The following is an 11,597-nucleotide window of genomic DNA, read 5'->3' as shown; positions in this document are numbered from 1 at the left end:
TAACATATTCTAAGAAAGGAGTGAAATGGTATTATATAAAATGCTCAATTAAAACCACAAAAGGCAGAGAAAAAGTGAAAGACAAAAATAGAAACAAATGAAAAGGGCAACAAATAGAAGATAGTAACAAATACCACTATATCAACTATCACTTTGAACATCACTGGTCTAAATGCACCAACTAAAAGACAGAGATTGTCAAAATGGATCCAAAAACATAAGCCAACTATATGTTGTCTATGAGAAACCCACTTTAAATATAAAGGCACATACACTTAAAAGCAAATAGCTGGAGAAACATATACCATGCTAATCAACAGAAAGCAGGAGTAGCTACATTAATTTAAGACAGCACAGATTTCAAAGCAAGGAAAGTTATCAGGAATAAAGAGCATCGCATAATGATAAAATGGTCAGTTCTTCAATAAAACATAGCAATCCTTAACATGTATGTGCTTAACAACAGAGCATCAAAATAGATGATAAAAAGCTGAGAGAGCTGCAAGGATAAACCGGTGGATGTACTGTCATAGCTGGAATTGTGTTTCCACAATGTAGTGGTTATCACGCTTGCCTCAGTAGCATAGTCAGAGACTTTAACACCCCTCTGTCATAAAATGGACAGATCCAAAAGGCAGAGTTTCAGTAAGAACATAGTTGAACTTGAAACTATATCTTTAAGTTTTCATTGAAACAAGGTGTGTCAAGTAACCAAGTTCTGGCAAAACAGATCTAAGCCAAAGTACTATTTGTTGGTTTATAGGAATCCTTAAGACAGCCATTTCATTCCTTTTTGGCTTTTTTTCTCCCCTTATCTTTCTTCTGCGTCCTGGGATGTAGATGTGGTGGTTGGAGCTGGAGCTGCTGTCTTAAATTTTGAGATAACTGTGGATATGGAGGCCGTTTTGATGAAATAACAAGATGGAAATAGCCTGGGCCCTTGATGCTATGCAAATTTCTCTCTAGACTGTTATGAGTGAGAGAAATAGGCTTGCATAAACCACTGTTACTTTGGAGGTTTTGTCACGTGTGGCAGAACCTAAGGCTAAGTAACCCAAACCAATTAAGAAATAGATGCAGGAGTGGGATTGTGGTTAGCATGTCAACTTTTAAATTAAAGATGGATGAGGAAACATGGCTTGGACCTGCAACCAAAGATGTGAGGTTCTATTAGCACCACCTTAGTCTAGGTTTTGAGCTAATATGTTAGATATGCAGACTGTAGATCAGATATCCAACCAAATAGAGGTTTCGTAAATCTTAATGCACCTATGAATCATCTGGGAATCTTCTTGGAACATATACTCTGACTCAGTAGGTCTGGGATAGGACCTGAGCTTCATTCAGCTCTTTGGATATGTTGCCAAGTGCTGATTCTGCTGGTCCAAGGACCACACTCTGTATAGTAAGCATCCATTTCACACCCAACTGAAGTAAATCAGAGCCAAAGGAGAAGTACACCAAGCCTGTCCAGAAGTACAGAAGCCTGTCCTGCACCCTAACCTGGTCTCTGGTCTCACATGGAACATCAGGGAGGAGTTAGTAAGAAGTAGAGAAAAGGTTACCTTAGTGCATTCACTCTCAAACTTAAATATGTGAGGAGCAGGGAAGGTGGGTCTGATGCTCAGTGACTTAGGAGCAGGACTCGCACCAAGGCTGGGACAGGTTCCCACCTGGGTCTAAGAGGCTTGAGCCTGCTCTGCCCACAGATTCTGATGCCAAGGCCACTCTGTTGGACTCAGATCAGATTTCAGTTGTGTTTGTTATTATGGAGATTCCTGTCTATAATTTGAGAATATACATTTTTAAATTTTTTGATTATTTTTTAAAATTTTTTAAAATTTATTGTTGAAAGTATTACAGGTGTCCCATTTCCCCCCCCAAATTGACATCCTCCACCTCACTCCCACCTCCTCCCCAGGCTTTCACCCTGTTATTGACTGTGTCCATGGGTTATGCATATATGCATATAACTTCTTTGGTTAATCTCTTCCCACCTTCCACCCCCGTTCCCTCTTTCCTCTGAAATATGATCATCTGTTACATGTGTCAATGTCTCTGGATCTATTTAGTTCATCAGTTTCTTTTGTTCACTAGCTTCTTCTTAAAGAAGACCCTTCAACATTTCCTGTAGTGCTGGTCTGGTGGTGATGAACTCCTTCAGCTTTTCCTTGTCTGTGAAGCTCTTTATCTGACCCTCAGTTCTAAATGATAGCTTTGCTGGGTAGAGCAATCCTGGTTGTAGTTCCATGTTTTTCATCACTTTGAATATTTCTTGCCACTCCCTTCTGTCCTGTAAAGTTTCTGTTCAGAAATCAGCTGACAGTCGTATGGGTGCTCCCTTGTAGGTAACTAACTGCTTTTCTCTTGCTGCTTTTAAGATACTCTTTTTGTCTTTAACCTTTGGCATTTTAATTATGATGTGTCTTGCTGTGGACCTCCTTGGGTTCCTCTTGTTTGGGAGCCTCTGTGCTTTCTGGACTTGTAAGTCAATTTCTTTCCCCAGGTAGGGGAAGTTTTCTGTCATTATTTTTTCAAATAGGTTTTCAATTTCTTGCTCTCTTTCTTCTCCTTCTGGCACCCCAATAATATGAATGTTGGGCCTCTTGAAGTTGTCCCAGAGGCTCCTTATACAATCTTCATATTTCTGGCTTCTTTTTTCTTTTTGCTCTTCTGGCTGAGTGTTTTTTGTTTCCTTGTGTTCCAAATTGCTGATTTGATTCTCAGTGTCCTCTACACTACTGTTGGTTCCCTGTAACTTATTCTTCATTTCAGTTCGTGCAATCTTCATTTCAAATTGGTACTTTATTATGTCATCGATTTTCTCAGTTGTTCTTATAATAATATGCTTGAGCATCCTTATAAAGAAAATTCTAAACTCTGTATCTGTTCGCTTGCTTGGATCTATTTCATTTAGTTCCTTTTCTAGAGATTTCTTCTGTTCTTTCCTTTGTGACATGTTTCTTTGCCTTCTCATTTTGGCTGCTTCCAGGTGTTTGCTTCTATGTATTAGGTAGAGCTGCTATGTCTCCTGGAATTTGCAGAATGGCTTTGTATAGTAGGTGTCCTGTAGGATCCAGTGGCTCAGCCTCCCCAGTCACCTGAGCTGGGCCTTCTAGGTGCTCCCCTGAGTGGTCTGTGTGCACTGTCCTGTTGTAGATGAGCCTTGGTTGCTGTTGGCTTCACTGGGAGAAATTGATGCCCCGGCCAATCAGCTGTGAGGACCAGCTGCAACTACAGCCAAAGAACTGCTGTGCTGGAGACACCCCTATGGAGCAGAATTTGCTTCAGTGGAGCTTTGGTGTTCACCAAGTGAGCCCCCTGAGTGTGTAACTCATGGATGTCAAAGGATTGTAATCCAGTGTGGTTGAGTCTGACCACCAGGTGCACTGTCTCTGGAGGTCCTGGGAGGTGCAAAGTCAGCCTCTGCCAGTGTCTTGCCCAGGGCCACCCAGCATGAGCTACACAGCTACTTGTGCTGGGCTTGGAGGTGTCCAGGAGAGGCCAAGCCATGACCAATGCAGGCTGCCACTAGTGCCAGGCCTGGGGCCACTTATCAAGCTATATGGGAAACTCTGCTGCTTGTTTGAGAGATTTTAGGAAAGTCCTAAGCATAAGGCTCAAGAGGCCACTTGCCCAGAAAAGCCACTGGAAATAGCCTGTATGAGCTGCAGGTGGGGAGGGGAGGGGCCTCTGGGAATCTCCGGGGCAGGGTCAAAGATGTGAGTCAGGTGCTAGAGATTCAAATATGGCGCCTGTCTTCCAGCTTGGCCTCTACCAGCTCCTCTGCCTGGGAGAAAGCTGTCCCTACACCTCTTGCCCCAATTTTCAGGCAGGTTAGTTCCTCCCCAAGTGTCCCAGGTTCCTTTCAAGCTGCTGCCCAGCACTAGGGCTCAGAGAGAGCACATGTCTGAGTCCACGTGCAAGCCCTTTAAGAAGAGCTACCTGGGACTCCTGCAGCCTCCGAGACCCTCAGAGACAGTCCCTGCTTGTTTTCAGAGCCCAAAGTTGTGGGGATTTCTCTTCCTGGCCCTGAAGCTCTGGGCTGGGGGCCTGATGTGGGGCTCAGACCCCTCACTCCTCCGGGAAACCTCCACCACCGATATGTTCCTCCCTGGTTTAAACCGCGGCACCTGGGTGGGGCCCGCGGCCACGTCTCCAAGATCCAGCCCCAATCCAGCCATGTCTCCACCCCTCCTACCGGTCTCAGTTCCCTGGTTGTAGGGCTTCTGTTCAGCTAGATTTCAGGAGGTTCTGAGTGATGGTTGTTTTGTATTATAGTTGTAATTTTGATGTGGTTGTGGGAAGTGGTGGGTACAACTGTTACATATTCTGCCATCTTATTTCCTCCCCCTCCAAGCAACTTTTTTTCAAGAATATTTTTTTAAATCCACAAAATAACATCTCCCTAGAATATCAGACCTTTAGCTCTTACGAACTGCTGAACATCAAGCAAGACTCAAATTTAGCAGACAGATTTTTTATCCAATTATTTATTGAAAATGGTACTTTACAGGCAAGCCATTGAATTTATTTAATTTAAAGTAAATTTTAGGAGACTCAGCAGGGTGATGTCACTCTAACAGGAAGCAGAGTGCCCTTGCTTCCAGCCACATACTGTATTTACAGCTAAAATACTGCGTAGCCAGCTTAGCAAAATAAGAGAAACATAGGTGATGGACATACTTCAAATAAGGAGCACTGAAGAAGCACTGTAGAGACTGCACCTGTACAACAGCTCACCATGGCGTGGTTGTGGCTGAGCCTCACAGTTAGCTTACAGGAGAGTCCTCCCACAAACAGATCAACAATCTATCCCAATCACAACAGGAGAGCCCAAAGGACCCACAAAAGGGACACATCTAAAGCATACAGCTCAGAAATATAAGAAAAACACACCTCTGGGTCCCACTAAACATTCACCACAAAAGCCCACAAGACTGGGAGAAAGCAAATATATCTAATACACAAATACAAACACAAAGGGACACTAAAATGGGGAGAAAAAAACAGCCCCCAAACCAAAGAAAAGAAAAATTCACCAGAAAAAGACCTTGATGAGATGGAGGTAATCAAGTTATCAGAAATAGTGTTCAGAGTAATGATTATCAGAATGCTCAGGGAAATTAGTGAGAACCACAAAACACTTAACGGGAACAATCAGGAACTTTGTGGTAAATACAAAGAACTTAGTGGAAGCTACATCACCATAAAAAAAGACATAGATATTGTGAATAAGAACCAGGCACAAATGAAGAAACCTATGTGTGACATCAAGAATATGCTGGAAGGAGTTAAAAGCAGACTCAATGAAGCAGAGGACTGAATAAGTAATTTAGAATATAAGGTAGAAAAAAACAATCAGAGCAGCAAAAAGAAAAAATACTTACAAAGTATGAAGACAGTTTAAGGGGACTTTGGGACGGCATGAAACAAAACAATATCCACATCATAGGGGTATAAGAGGGGGATGAAAATGAGCAAGTGATAGAGAACCTGTTGGAATAAATAATGACAGAAAACTTCACTCAGCTGTTGAAGGAGAAAGCCACACAAGTTCAGGGAGCACCGAGGGTAACAAACAAGAGAAACCCAAAGAGACCCACTCCAAGACATAATTAAAATTGTAAATGATAAGGATAAGGAGAGAATCTTAAAGGCCACAAGAGAAAAAAATCAGTGACCTACAAGGTCGCCCTCATAAGGCTGTCAGCAGATTTCTCAACAGAAACACTTCAGGGCAAGAAATATTCCAAGCAAATGGAAATGAAAAAAAGCTGGGGTAGCAATACTTATTTCTGACAAAATAGGCTTCAAAATAAAGACCATAACAAGAGACAAAGATGGTCATTACATAATACTAAAGGGAGTGGTCCAACAGGAGGACATAACCTGTATAATCATATATGCACCTAATATAGGACCATCTTGATATATAAAAAAATTCTTGGTGGACTATAAAGGGGAGATCGACAGCAATACAGTCATAGTGGGGGACTTTAACACCCCATTGTCATCAATGGATAGATCATACAGACAAAAAATCAACAAGGAAACAGAGATCTTAAAGGACACACTATATCTAATGGATTTAACTGACATTTACAGAACATTTCATCCCAAAGCACCAGAATATACCTTCTTTTAAAGTGCACATGGAACATTCTTAAAAACAGATCACATGTTAAGGCACAAAATAAATCTCTATAAGTTCAGAAGATTGAAATCATACCAAGCCCTAGCCAGTCTGGTTCTGTGGCCAGAGTGTCAGCCTGCAGACTATTTCATTTTGGCTAAGAGCACATACCTTGGTTGTAGGCTCAATCTCCAGCCCAAGTTGGGGTGCTTGTGACAGAAAACCAATCAATGTCTCTCTCACTCCCTTCCACTCTCTCTGAAAAGCAATGGAAAAAATCCTTGGGTGAGGATTTAAAAAGAAGAAGAAAAGAAATCACATCAAGCATCTTCTCGGACCACAGTAGCATAAAATTAGAAATCAAATACTATAACAAAAACTCAAAAATATTCAAACACATAGAGGCTAAGTAGCATGTTATTAAACAATGAATGGGTTACCAGTGAGATCAAGGAAGAAATCAGTACTTTCCTGGAAACAAATGAAAATGAACAGACAACAACACAAAATCTTTGGGACACAGTGAAAGCAGTCCTGAGAGGAAAATTCATAGCAGTCGAGGCCTATCTCAAGAAACAAGAAAAAGCTCTAAAAACTATCTAACACTAAAACTAAAAGAATTACAAGGAGGACAGCAAGAAAAGCCCCGAGGAAGTAGAAGGAAAGAAATAATAAAGATCAGAGCAGAAATTAATGACATAGAGACTAAAAAATCAATACAAAAAATCAATGAAACCAGAAGATGATTCTTTGAAAAGATAAATAAGATTGATGCACCTTTAGCCAGACTTACTAAGAAACAAAGAGGGAGGAATCAAATAAATAAAATCGGAAATGAAAGAGGCGCTATAACAACAGACCCAACAGAAATACAGAGGATTGTAAGAAAATACTATGAGCAAATATAGGCCAACAAACTGGACAACCTGGGCCAAAGGACAAATTCATAGAAACATACAACCTTCCAAAGCTGAATCAGGAAGAGGCAGAAAACCTGAATAGGCCAATAACAACTAGCGAAATTGAAGCAGTAATCAAAAAACTCCCAGCAAACAAAAGTCCTGGACCAGATGGTTTTACAGGCAAGTTTTACCAAACATTCAAAGAAGAATTAACACCTATTCTCCTCAAACTATTCCAGAATATTCAAGAGAAGGGGAGACTACTGAGCTCTTTTTATGACGCCAGCATCATTCTAATCCCAAAAGCAGATAAAGACACTACAAAGAAAGAGAATTACAGGCCAATATCCCTGATGAACAATAGATGCTAAAATTCTCAACAAAATTTTAGCAAATTGGATCCAGGAAAACATTACAAAGATCATACACCACGACCAAGTGGGATTAATTCCGTGGATGCAAGGCAGGTATAATATCTGAAAATCAATAAATGTGATACATCATGTAAACAAAATGAAAGACAAAAATCACATGATCATATCAATAGATACAGAAAGAGCATTCAACAAAATCCAGCACCCATTTTTGACAAAAACTCTCAGCAAAGTGGGAATAGAGGGATCATACCTCAACATACTAAAGGCCACATATGACAAACCCACAGCCAACATCATACTCAATGGGCAGAAACTAAAACCATTCCCCTAAGAACAAGAACAAGACAGAGATGTCCACTTTCACCACTCTTATTCAACATAGTACTGGAAGTCCTAGCCACAGTGATCAGACAGGAAGAAAACATAAAAGGCATCCAAATTGGAAAGGAGGAAGTAAAACTGTCATTATTTGCAGATGACATGATATTGTACATAGAAAACTCTAAAGACTCCATCAAAATGGAGAGGGGCTGGGGAGGGAGATGGGATGGGGTGGAATGGGTCATTGGGGAGAAAAGGGGACATCTGTAATATTTTAAACAAAATTTTTTTTTAAAAAATGAATTTGGCAAGGTAGCAGGATACAAAATTAACATCCAGAAATCGATGGCATTTTTATACACTAACAATGAACTCTCAGAAAGAGAAACTAAGGAGAAAAAAAAATACCATTTACCATTGCAAATAAAAAAATAAGATACCTAGGTATAAACTTAACCAAGAATGTAAAAGACCTGTACTCAGAAAACTACAGGACACTGAAAAAAGAAATAGAGGAAGATATAAATAAGTGGAAGAATATACCATGCTCATTGACTGGAAGGATTAACATCATTAAAATGTCCATACTCCCAAAAGCAATCTATAGAGTCATTGCAATCCCTATTAAGATACCAATAGCATATTTCACAGATCTAGAACAAATATTCCAAAAATTTATATGGAATCAAAAAAGACCCCTAACAGCCACAGAAACCTTGAGAAAGAAGAACAGAGTTGGAGGATTCACTTTACCAGATATCAAGTTATACTACAAAACCACTGTAATCAAAACATCCTGGTATTGGTACAACAACAGACATATACATCAATGGAACAGAAGAGAGAACCCAGAAATCGACTAAAGCCATTAGGGTCAATTAATATTTGACAAAGGAGGCAAGAGCATACAATGGAGTAAAGACAGTCTCTTCAATAAATGGTGTTTGGAAAATTGGACAGGTACCTGCAAAAAAATGAAACTAGACCACCAACTTACTCCATACACAAAAATAAATTCAAAATGGCTAAAGACTGAAATGTACATAAAAATCCTGGAAGAAAACATAGGCAGTAAAGTCACAGACATCTCACATAGTGGAATTTTCACTGATACATCTCCTAGGGCAGGAGAAACAAAGGAAAAAATAAACACATAGGACTACATCAAGATTTTAGCTTCTGCACAGCAAAATAAATCATCCTCAAAATACAAAGGAACCCCACGGTATAGGAGAACATATTTGCCAAGGATATATCTGATAAGGGGCTAATTTCCAAAGTGTACAAAGAATTCATACTACTCAACAAGAGGAAGACAAAAAATCCAATTTAAAAATGGGCAGAGGTCCCAGCCGGTATGGCTCAGCAGTTGAGCATCGAGGAGTTTGAGATTCGATTCCCGGTCAGGGCACATGCCCGGGTTGCGGGCTCGACCCCCAGTAGGGGACATGCAGGAGGCAGTCAATCAAAGACTCTCTCATCATTGATGTTTCTATCTCTTTCTCTCTCCCTCTCTCTTCCTCTCTCTGAAATCAATAAAGACATATTTTTCAAAAAATTTAAAAATGAAAATAAAGTGGAACTGTCTAGAAGACATTTTTTAAAAAATGGGCAAAGGACCTGAATAGACACTTCTCCAAAGAAAACATACAGATGGCCAGGAGACATATGAAAAAATGCTCAATGTCTTTAATCATCAGAGAGATGAAAATTAAAACCACAATGAGGTGTCACCTCACACCTGCCAGAATGGCTCCATCAACAAATCAACAAATAACACATGCTGGCGAGGGTGTGGAGAAAGGGGAACCTAGTGCACTGCTGGTGGGAATGCAGACGGGTGCAGCCACTGTGGAAAACAGTATGGAGGTTCTTCAAAAAATTAAAAATGAAACTGCTTTTTGACCCAGTGGTCCCACTTCTAGGAATATATACTAAGAATCCAGAAACACCAATCAGATAGAATTATATGCACCCCTATGTTCATAGCAGCACAGTTTACAATAGCTAAGATCTGGAAACAGCCAAGTGCCCCTCAGTAGATGAGTGGATAAAAAAGCTGTGGGACATTCACACCATGGATACTATGCAGCTGTTAAAGAGAAGGATTTCTCACCCTTTGGGACAGTGTGGAGGGATCTGGAGAGTATTGTGCTAAGTGAAATAAGACAGTCAGAGAAAGACAAGTATCACATGATCTCACTTATATGTCGACTATAATGAACAAAATAAGCTGATGAACAAAATAGATCCAGAGACACAGAAGTATGGGCCAGACTGACGAATCCCAGAGGAAGGTGGTTATGGGTGGGTGGGTGAGAGATTAACCAAAGAATTTATATGCATATATGCATAACCCATGGACACAGACAACAGTGTGGAGAAGGCCTGGGGCTAAAGGTGGGTGCCAGGTAGAAGGGGTCAATGGGCAACAAAGGAGATATCTGTAATACTTTCAACAATAAAAATAAATTTTAAAAAATACTACAAAAACAAAACAAAACAAAATAATGTCAGCAATACAATGACCAAATTTGAATAATGCAAACCCTCTGTTTTTTTTAGATTCGGAGAAGAGACTGAGGTCATCAAATTCAGCTGGCAGTGAAGCATCGCAGGTTCCCTATGCTGGCTCTCCCTGCCCTGGTGTGGGCAGGAGGACATCAGGGATGGAACCTGAAGCCCAGGTATGTGCCCTGAACCGAGAATCAAACCAGGGACACTTTGGTGTGCAGGACTATGCTCTAACCACCTTCAGGGCCACCCTGAACTTCTCACTGGTCCTGAACAGAAGGTACCCTTTCATAACTATTAGCTTCGTGCACACTCCTCCTAGAAGGCCCTGCTCTCCATGGTGCCAGCTCCAGGTCCGCTCAAGTGTCCTGCGGAGGACTTCAGCACCCACCACACCCACAAATACAGTTACCAATACCCTCTTCCCTCTGCGCTCCTCATATAATTACCTTTATTAGACATAACATAAATCAGATTGCTCTTTAATTAGGTAATCCAACCACCTACACTTTAATCCAGTCAACTATAGTCCATCCACGTCTATACTCTAATTACCCTTCCTGCAATCTAATCAGAACCTGAATGTCAATATAGTACCCAAATCACAGCATACCTTTTCCTGTTATCTAGCATTCATCCCTTTAAATACCATAGCCAACCAGCCTTCAGAATTAAAAAAGTTAGTCTGAAACTTCAAAAAGGCTGACAAGGAGAACAAATAACAGAAGGAAGCAGATTTATCCTGAGAGTATGAAATCTTGATTTTAAGAAGTTTCTCCACAAGTTCAGGATGGTCACCACTTGTGGCCTCAATTCTCAATGAAAAGTACACTACAAAGCTAAAAGCTCCTGCTTTAAACTCTTCTAATTTTATTCATAGTAACAATGACAAAAAGGGGAGGGAGCAGAAGTCTACTCCAGTGAATCTTAGATGTTGATTAAGTGTTAAATTTTAATGTAGAGAAAACGTAGCCCCCTCTAGGCTTAGTTACAAGGTAAAATAAATGTGCAGCAATTTTTTAAAATCCCACAAAACTAAAAAGCTACTGCTTTAACTATTCTAACAAAAAACAATTCTGTTTTCATGGCAAACAACAACAAAGCAAAAGAGAACACCTTTTGTCATGATTGGTTTTCAACTTACCTTCCATCCACTTTAAAATGATAATCCTGCCAATGATGGATACACTCCCGTCTCCAGCTCAGCCTTGACATGAACAGTGTCTGTGAGGGCCGGCACTTCCCAATCAGCCCAGACTGGGTATAGGATGTGCCTCCCAATAGGATCATGGCCCAAGGATCCCCCCAGCAGCCATCACTGTCCAAGCAAAGCCACAGGACTACTCA

This window comes from Miniopterus natalensis, chromosome 9, assembly GCF_054644295.1.
Source record: "Miniopterus natalensis isolate mMinNat1 chromosome 9, mMinNat1.hap1, whole genome shotgun sequence".
Classification (NCBI taxonomy): Eukaryota; Metazoa; Chordata; class Mammalia; order Chiroptera; family Miniopteridae; genus Miniopterus; species Miniopterus natalensis.
Note: the sequence above shows the minus strand (reverse complement) of the source record.